This window comes from Zootermopsis nevadensis, unplaced genomic scaffold (assembly GCF_977971745.1).
Source record: "Zootermopsis nevadensis isolate Lab colony 2312 unplaced genomic scaffold, Znev_1.0 Znev_ptg000022l, whole genome shotgun sequence".
NCBI lineage: Eukaryota > Metazoa > Arthropoda > Insecta > Blattodea > Termopsidae > Zootermopsis > Zootermopsis nevadensis.
The window spans coordinates 8,352,733-8,363,360 of record NW_028259154.1 but is presented as its reverse complement, the minus strand read 5'-3'; the positions used below and the strand labels follow the sequence as shown (position 1 = coordinate 8,363,360).

The following is a 10,628-nucleotide window of genomic DNA, read 5'->3' as shown; positions in this document are numbered from 1 at the left end:
ATTATAAGTTAGAGTAATTTTCTTTGTTTTTTTTCAACCACCAACAATGTGTAAATATGGACCGACAATGGTCAGCTTTTATACTACGAACTCCTGCGTGCATAACAATGCAAGGTACAGTATTCGAATTTCTAACCCACACCTGCAACAATATTAGCTGAGCATGCCGTAAGGCTCTTTTCTCCTTTCTTATGCATGCAGTATAATTAACCGAATGAACCGTATTGCACTCCACTACTTTACCTAAGAAACTAATTGTTACGTCATTTGTTTACTCGGCATTGTTGTGTTTCATTACTGCCATCAACAATCCGCTTTCGTTATTGCGGAAAGAGCTCTGCTGTGAATCGCTTGTAGAAGAAGTGCGTCGTAGAGAAGATAATTTTGTGCTCTTAAAAACCTCTTAGAATATCACAGGTACTTATCTTATATAAGAATTATTAAGAAATCTGAGATACTGCCGTTAGTTTTGATTAAATCGGTCATTGCCAGTGGACATCGTGGTCTCTTACAATTGAACAAAGTTTCAGGTAAGGAATTCCTAGTTATTATTATTGTTATATGCAGTTGTATTTGTAATTGCCTGTGGTATCGTGAGTGTTGGTGTGTAATCGTCAAACATTCATATGCCAGCACCTCCATGTGGAAGATGTCATTGAATCTAGAGGACTCTACTTCTGTATTGTTGGCTACCAGGGGAATTCTGTAGACACCTTCGTCCTTAAGGGAGGATAGCTGGCCTTGTAATCCTGGGGTCTCGGGTTCGATTCCCGGCGGTCCCCGAATTTATAACTTGTGTTGGGCAAGGCCGTGGTCTACGCAACACGGAGTTTTCCTCCGGGGGCTTCCCCGGTTTCTCCGTGGCATCCCAACAATTACACAGAAGAAGGCAATGGCAAACCACTTCTGGATCATCTGCCAAGAACGTATATGAACAGGTCCCAGTCCGGGAAAAGGATGGAAGGATCCTGTTCATATGGACCTGTCGTCAGACAGAACACTAGATAAATAAATAAAATAAATACATTACATTCAGCTACCACAGACCCAACTTAAGCGTAAATAATTCAAGTTAAATAAGCAAAGTCTTAATCAAACTTTACTCAATTGTAAAGCATGTTTAAAGGAAATATTTAGAATAAAGCCAATATATAAACTTCCTTTCCGTATAGATGTATTTACGTCTAATTATCCGGAACCGTGGTTCCACTATCACTTTTTAGTAAGAAATATTATGCTATATAACAGGTAATATTATATGCTAATATAAATTAATTTTTGCTTTCTTGCTTATTTTTAGAGCTTTCCAGAATGGAAAAGGAAACTCCATTTGAGGTAAGATTTTGTTTGATTTTTAAGTAAAGGTTAAATAAAATTCACACGTTTATGAATGTACTTTGAATGTGACCTTCGTTTCACATTAATGTGATTTGTTGAACTAACGCTGTTATTAAGGGGCATTGTGTGTATAACTAAAACAATTGTCTCTCTTACATGTTAAATTCTGTGATTCGTTATTATTCACATTGTCCAGTTTGGAAATGTTTACCACATTCTTTCTTTTTCTTTTTTCTGCAGGAAGAAAAGAGTTTGCCAAAAGCTGCGCATTTAGCAATAGACAATGAGGAATACCAAGCAGCGAAGACACACTGCTTGGAAGCGGGAAAATGCTTCCAAAAAGCAGAGGAAGGTATGTTGAGACAAATTTGCAGTTTATTCTGTGTCAGTAAAATCTATCTGAATAAACAAGTGGTCACATTCCTTCCCTACTCTAAACTTATAAATCTCCTGTTTGGAGTACTCTAGTTAATCCCCAATGAATATCTGGTTATTACATCAAGTAACGCTCACATTTTGAAGTTATTCGGTACAAGCCATGTTTGGAGACAGCTTTTATCAATACATTTTTGTTATTATTTCCAGCAGAATTCAAATTTAAAATAGGCAACAACTTCCATGTATCTTTCTATGCACACATGTCATTTGGCACTACATAAGCAATGCCTGCAGTTGATGATTCATAAAACAGACCAATGACCATTTCTGATTCGATTCCAGGCAATTCATGCCTTGCGCAGACAAGACGCTTCACAATTTCCTGGGTTCTCTGTTGTTACTGACCTTCTGTTAGTGGTTGTAGGATCGTAAGTTATAACATCTGGTTTTCAATATTTTAGCTTCGATAACTTTGCTTCCAGGTGAACAGGAAAGTAATAAGTACAAATGCAATACTTGTTTGTAGTGCAAATAGCAAAAAAACTAATGAATGCTGCATAGGCCTCATTTCTTAGTTGGCTTCTTTTTACTATGTACTTTTATTCCCCACATGATTAAATGCGCGGGGGAGGAGCATTTTTATCTGCTTTGTGGTTTTTATTTTTGCATATAGCATTTCACTTTAAGATATGAGCTGCCAACCAGGAAATATTATCAGAACTTTTTGTTTTCAGAGCAACAAGCTGCAGACGCCAAGAAGGCTAAAGAAGAAAAGGAAGGGCATGGAAAAATTTAGAATCCCTAACTCCTGCATTATAGAACAAAAATTAAATTTCTTTATATTCAGAATTCATTCCATTTTATCCAAGTGATAGCCATATGTTATTATTTTTATTCTAATACTTCATTTAGATTCCAGTATCCTAACACAAGGGATTTGGATTTTGTTGTTCTACATGCAACACATATCAATATATCAAAACTCTTTGGTAAGGCACTGCTTTGGTTATATGTGCAACTACCAGATGTTTGTTGAGTACAAAATTTCAATTGTGAAATTCTTTGATGTTCAGTCAGTTAATACAAACTTCTTAAACATTAAGTTTTTCACGAATCCATTACTCAAAATAATGTCTCATCCAGATGCTAGTATGTTTCATGTTATCCTTAATTAAGAACGCAATGTAACTGCTCTCTACTTTGTTCTGCAAACTACTGTTCAAAAAAGTTCACCATGTCACTGTTTATCAGTCCAGAAACTATCTTACTAGCTCCAAAGTTACAATTAATTACCAACTTAAGGCTTATATTAGACTTGTACTTTACATAAAATGTTTCTTTCCATTATAATTAAAATTTACAGAATCTTAAACATGAATTTAATTTCCCTTCATACCATTTGGCTGTAAGATAGTTCTGGAGATTTGTTTGTCACCGAGCATCTTTCCCTATTCTGAAAATGATGTTAGCTGCACCACAAGAGGCTGTGATGGGTGAATTAATTTTGGACATTCATAATTTGGAATGTTACCACATCTCTGTGCCACAAACTTTTCCTATGAAAAGTCAAATTTGTCTGGCTGGAATTTTGCTGTATGTTAAATCTTTTTTTTTTTGTTTCTTTTACAGTTGGAATTTTTAATTGTCCCAATTTATTGTAAACAAAACTTTGCAGTATTTCAATAATTAAAGGACAAAAATATTTATCTCAAGGATTAAAGAACTTGTCACTGAAACCATTTTGTTCCCAGTGAATACATAACTTTCTAAAACTCACTGGTAACTATATGTACCTTCTGCTTTAACAATCTATAACTCTGTATTTTTCCCACAGACTGTATTAAAGTGATACATATGATTTTCAGCATAAAAAGTGATTATTTCCCTAAACAGTAATCACCATTCATCTTTGTAAACAGAAAGTGTTATTTTTGCTCTGTAGTAAGAAATGAATTTTTAAATATTACTTAAACAAACTACAGCTTCAAAGGTTTAACTTGGTATAGCACATCTGAAGATAATGTTAAACAGTACTTACAGTAATATCTGTACTTACTTCATGAATAATAGTCAGACAAGGTTAGAATTTCATACACAATATATCTGGTGTGTAGAGGAAATATAATGAACCAACACACATGCACTGATATAAGACTTTCCTGTACATAACAATGGATGAGGATAAGAATAAAATATCTTGTAAACCTCCACACAATGAGAACCACATTATCGTTGCATCTGACAACCAATTAATTACACACAAAACAGAAAATTGTATTTAAATGAAGGACATTAGCTTTCACAAAATGCGAAAATATGAAACCAGAGACTCAAATATTCCCTTCAGGAAGTCAGACCAGCTGATTTTGGGGCAAAATTTTGTAACCAGAACATGATTATTTAACTGCACAGAAGATATTGTATGGACCATGAACACCTGTTTTACAAGCACTGAAAGGTAGGAACAATATGATTAAACAGCCATATAAGGAATTTACTTTTTAACAAGAATCAGAAAATCACTGTCAGACCAACAATTGCGACGGCATGCTTATTTATATCTGTGTACGCATAAATAAATTAACATGTGCATTTGGTTCAACTACAACTGGTAAATATCATTACAAAACAAAAATGTAAATTATTTGGTTGTAATAGAAACAACACAGATACCAAGGGGGGATATATTCATTTAGTACTCTGAAGTCACACTTTGATCATCATACTGAATGAAATACTATAGATTCAATTTACATTTAGATGGAACACAAGTAAAATTTATATTAAATTATTCATCTGCAATACTTTACCAAGACGCAAACAAATAGAAGACCTGAATTTAAAATGGAGTCCATACATCCATGTTCTCTATAAAATATTTCAATCATTAGAAACTGCATCTAATATACAGTGATTAATAAAAGCCAATTGGCACCTAATAAATGATTTCGTCTTATCTGTAAAAGCAGTTTTATCTCTGACATTTTGTAAGATGTAAACAAAAAGTATTGTCCTTGTAAGAAATGATTCAGAGAAAGAAATAACATATATATATATATATATATTTGTGATAATACAACATCAAATGAGCCCATAATAAGACATGTGTACTTAATTGGGGAACAAAATATTTTGAATGCAATCTTATTCTCTCCCACTTTGTTGGCCTCTTGGTATATTTGCTAACACATTTCCAGATCGCTGATTTTATCGCCATAATTAAAAGTTGGTCTGATTCACACACTAATGATAGCATGCTTCTTTTAAATTTAATTCCAAGCACAGTAAATGGTATCTCAAGTTAAACATGTAACTTTATTTATGGACTTAGGCACCGAGGACAGAAAGGCAACATAAAAGCAATGTCATATATATAATGCAGATGAAAGTTGTTATTACAAATATTCTTCTTTTTCCTGTTTGACTGAAATCATACATTTCCCTGATGTTGCATTTTCCCTCTGCATTTTAAACACAATTAAATTCACATTGATGATTCAATGCTGAAATTCTATCCACACTCACATCCAGGAACTACAAGATTCCATCACATACATCCCAGGTATCACATTTGACTGGAAGACGACTTTGGCTCACTTACTGTCCCTTCTTAGTTTAAAAAATTCTCTCACAAGCACCAGTGCTTTCTCAGTCTGAGGGAATAGCAATAATTTCCTTGCAATCTGTGGACAAAAAAGGTCAAATAATTATAATCACTTTAACCTTTGGGAGATATTATATTAACATGCTTATTTTGATAGTGAGAAGAGCCAGAAATATATTGTTTTGTAACTGATGAAAAAAGAAACTCTGAAGGCTGACTTACAGATTCTGTTACAGCCAAAGCTAACCTCAATTACCCATATCAGAGAAATAAGGGCTGCTAAGAAAATGCTTTGTGAGTTGTATGAAAAGCTATCCCTCAACGTATTTCTTATATTAATCACCTAAAATATATACAACTCCTTATGCAGATGTCACATACCTGCTCTAGCAATGTAAAAACTTTATTTTTCCCTTCATTTATGCCATTCTGAATTTCCTCCAAAGTTGACTTCATAAAAATGAATAATTGCAAAGAACCAAAACAAGTTGTTTAAAAAAATTTGTGTTGGAAGCAGACAATGGCAGCACAAAGACAAGCCACATACTAAGAAATGAGTGTCCCCATGCCAACCAAAATATCACAGAGGCTTCTGCACATATGGAACAGAATTTTCACTATTACAGATGACACAGGCTTACACCAGGGCTTCCCAACCTTCTCCAGACCAAGGGACATATTCACCCTTACTAAACAACTTTCAGGCCACAATGTTATAAATTAGAATGGTTTCAATAAAATCTTCTTCGGCGATCAGCCACGTAAAATAGTTAAAAGACAAGACCGACGTTTCAGGGACCATCTCTGTTCCCATCATCAGGGTGAACCCTGAGTTACGTTGCCGCGAAAGCTTCAAATCATGTATCACCAACCTGTATGAGAATGATTTGTTCAAACTTCATGACAATTTATTCAAAATGTTACTAAAATTCTATTATAAACAGGTTCCTATATGAATCAATCATTTTCCTCAACAAAATCAGAACATTATGTACATACTAGACACAGCTTGTGCTTAAACAATTTTTCATTATCAGGTATAATTTCAGTTGTTGTGATTCACATATCCCTCAAAGTGTTCACTAGTAAAATGCATCCTAGTTCTTTATTTTATATTATTCATTAAGCTGGAGCCTACAGCAATAGGTACTGCCAAATTATGATGACATCAACAAAATATTTTCCCATACTGCAGAAATATTTTCACCACAGAGGTTGGCACAGGAAGTGTTTTATGTAAAATGCACAGAGGCCACACAAAACACATTAGAGGGCTGTATGCAGTCTGTGGGTTGAGAATTGCTTGTCTACAACATACACTTTTCAGGGTGTAGTGCTGGACATACATAGTGATAATCTAACTTGACTCTTCAACAACCCCCATAAATTATAAACATTTAAAAAAAGGAGAAGAATTCTCTTCAGATACCAAATCACAATGTCCCACTTAACATGAAACCCACCATGATAGCATGTCATAGCAGCAGTTACTAAACTACCAAGAAATGAGTTAGTCACAATCCAGAACATAGCCTTCACATGATAGTAGATTGGTTCTGACTTATGTGGGACTCAGTAAATACTGATGCCATGAAATCATATTATGTCTTAAGGATTTAACAAACCTCTACATGAGAGGAGGCACTGGCTCAAAGTTGGCTCAAACACAGAAGAAGTAAAGCAAACGGTTGCGGTGGAAGTGGTAGTACAACCGGAAAGCATACAAGTTCCTCTTTTGGAGCAAACAATATAAAGTAATGATCTGTCTCTAACCAGGGGAAAGTTTTGAAAATGTGGTTGGACATTTTTAAAAGTGTTGAAAAGTTTTATACAGATATGAGTATTAAGAAATGAGTATTGAAACCAGACACAAGTATTTATTCCCTGTATACAAAAATTAAATACTAATAATATCAGTATTTCAGATTTAGAAGGTGCAAGTGAAGACATAAAATTAATTTAAGCAAATACTGTTTAAGGTGACAGAGTCTGAAACAAATCAAAGAACATGCATCAACCTGGCAATCTTCCACATAGCACATTATTTTTATTCTACATCAATAAGGTAAAGGAAATTTAAACCCCCAACTGAACTTACTACAGGATTAAAAATTTAGCAGTATGGTACAGTAAGCTTGGCCAGCTGGATCACAAAGTCAGTGAAGTCTTAACATCTTACTTTGTATACAAACTGCAATCTGGACAACATACCTTCCAATTTACTAGTTTCAGCAGTCACCTCATGGCTTTCATTCTCTAAAGCAATAATAACAAAGCATAATGGCATTCTAGAAACAAAATAATGTAAGTACATATTAAAAAGTACTGGAGGATAATGAAACAAATATTGCCTCTAATTTATTACAATAAGGACCAGAAATGCACCACACAATATATCTGACATCATAAAAATCACTTGTTTTCATTAGAGTGCGAAAGAAAAACTTCAGACAGAAATTTACCATTTTTGATGAATTCTGTATAAACATCCTAATCTTTACACATTTATCTCCCTTTCAAGAATAATACCAACATGGAATCCACGTACCCTGTGGCATGGAAAAACTAGAACTATTCATCGCAGTCTTTGAACCAACAAGACCTTTGAAATGTGTCTTTCAATAAGATATTTTTTAGGAAAATGCAAATATGAATATGGTGACCCTGAAAATTGTTCGCAGTGACAACAGTAATTGACATCATTGTTAACTTACAAAAATATATCCTGATAACGTTGTTATAACACAGAAACTGGCAGTAAGTGTGACACAAAAACATAGAGAAACAAAATCCTTTAACATTCAAAATTTTACCAAACAACTGCCAAGTGCCTTTAGTATTTATTGTCATCTAAAAAACATATGAGGCATATTTAGTGTGCTGTGTAAAAACATCTTTTTTTCTAATTATAAGATGTTTCTTACCAGTAACAGCTACAGTCAAATTCAGAATATAAACTATAAGAAAATGTATGTGGTGTTGGACTAATACTTTAATAAAATAGTTGGGAAACAAATAAATGTATTTATATAAGGATAATTCTAATAAAAACACAATTTTACTTTGGCACACAAATTTTTCCTGTGTCTATCTTCTACAACTCATGCATATGGGTATGGCTGGTATGAGGATGAACAAAGATGCACATATTAGAGCTACAAAATCAGCTTTGCAACAGAAAGAACATATTTTCTGACAATGTCATCATGGGAAGATATGTACTGAAAAAGGTAGCAGAAATAATATGACTTACTTGAATTATAAAGTAATGCAGTTATTTTGCAGCAAAGAACTCTGTATTCAACATTGTTTTTCTTCTGAACTACATCTACCATCCTATGTATTAAAATAAAGCCATTACATTTCAGGGGCTGTCTAGAGGACCCAAGAAAGTAGTTCTTTCATCACCTGAAGATGGGGCCAGAGCCAGCCCTTGAAATATTGTGGCTTCATTTTAACACACAGAACAACATATTTAGTCCAGTAAAAACTATAATTATTTATAATACACCATCATCAGAACCTATTAGAATTAATTTGTAAATATCTGAATCACTCCCAAACATCTACAAGCCTCTTTTAACAATGACAATCAACGCAATATTTCACAGTAACAGTGCATGAACAGAACATACTTCCCCAGTCTGTTTAACATATTTTGTGTTCAGTCAATCAAACTGTACACAATTCCAAATTAAAGTTTATGACATTACTGCAAATGAAAATGTACAATATAAATCAAATAAGATGCACATACGCCTGCTGCCACTTCTGACCGACTCAAGAAACACAAGATAAAACTGGTAAGGTTAAAAACAATCAATCACTGAGTGTGGGGAAAACCTCCCCATATTCTAGGTACCACTAATGACTAATTTCCATTAGTTTATAATAAAAGAAAACATTGCTTTAGTTCCTAAGCCTGAAAACATTTTAAAAGTAATACAATTTATCTCTTTGCCTTCAACATAATTTGTCAGAAATGGCAAATTTTTTATCTGTTTCGTGCTTGCTGTGGATACACACGAACAAAACGGGAGAGTAGTCACTTTTCAACTGGGAGATGTGTTCTACACAATGACAGATGACTGTGACATATTATTAACATTATCATCATCATTGGCATAGACAACTTGCAATCAACAATGATTTTCTTTACAGCCTTTCCCCAGACACTGAAATGATTCAGCCATTAACTTCAAATCTTAGGAGGAAGAAGACGAAAAGAATTTTACTTCTTCCAAAACTTGTGGATTGGTTTTAATTTAATTTGTCACAAATCATACTAGAAAGAAAAGATTTTTCTATATAATAAACTTCTTATACAGAGCCAGATTAGACCAAGGGACAGATTGCTTTTGAATAAGTCATCATGTGGCAAAAATCTTTATTTACAATTTACTGCAATATGAAGAAAAATAACATATGATTATAGATACAATGTGGTAATTCTTTATTACAAAACGTTCATAAAGCACATATGAATCAGCAAAAATTAGCATTTTAAAGAGGTACCATATCTGCCCAGTCTAGAAAACAGAGTACATTGGTTAATACGTACTTATGGTAAATGAATGTGCCTTTGCCTGATTTGTCCAGCCATAAAAGTTCCTTGCTCGAAGAGTCACCAAGAAGTATCCTGCTGCAAGATCCTTTAACTGATACTTTACTTTATAAATATTGCCGTCTGCATCCAGCACAGGTATTGCGATAACCTGCCACTTCCCACAAGTCCATCTATATGAATGTTTTTATGAAAAATTAGTGAAATATTGTTAAATATAGGAATTTTTTGTTGTAATGATGGCATCATGCCATTGTTTTCAATACAACATAACAAGAACTCTTGATCGCTTTCAGCAGTCATGTAATTATACATCTGTCAGCGTGGCATCACAATTTCATTTTCACAAAACAAGTCGACCGCTTTTCCTAATCACATCAAATGATGCATGGCATTGCTTAGTTGTCATCAGTATTCTGAGTCGGCCAGCTCACTGCCAACACATTGCCATGGTTACAGTTCTACAGAGCACAAAAAAGTCATTCTCTCCTTTAAATACATGTTTAATGCATTACACAAACCCTAATTTCAAGAATAAATGATTTTGAAAAACTGTGTTATACACGTGTAATAATACTATTTGTATTGAATTTTTAAACATTAAGAGAAAAATACTATTCAGAAAACATCACTCTACATGATTCAACCTAAGTTTTTATTTATAATTATAAAGAAAAATTTTATGTGTCAGGTATAAATGGAATAGCAGCAGTTCTGTCTTCTAACATGGAACCTGCTTTTATT

The 10,628-nt window shown here is 33.7% G+C and overlaps 2 long non-coding RNA genes across 2 annotated transcripts; one reads left to right on the top strand and one right to left on the bottom strand.

The window, feature by feature from the left end:
- The first annotated feature begins 440 nt into the window (after window positions 1-440).
- On the top strand, window positions 441-3,420 carry LOC147872990 (uncharacterized). Its single transcript, XR_015536396.1, has 4 exons — window positions 441-530; window positions 1,301-1,335; window positions 1,579-1,690; window positions 2,451-3,420. It is a non-coding gene; the product is annotated as an uncharacterized LOC147872990 (long non-coding RNA).
- A 1,774-nt stretch (window positions 3,421-5,194) lies between these two features.
- Window positions 5,195-10,402, bottom strand: LOC147872989 (uncharacterized). The gene is made up of 3 exons (XR_015536551.1): window positions 9,882-10,402; window positions 7,532-7,576; window positions 5,195-5,399 (listed from the first exon to the last, which is right to left on the bottom strand). It is a non-coding gene; the product is annotated as an uncharacterized LOC147872989 (long non-coding RNA).
- Window positions 10,403-10,628: the final 226 nt, after the last annotated feature.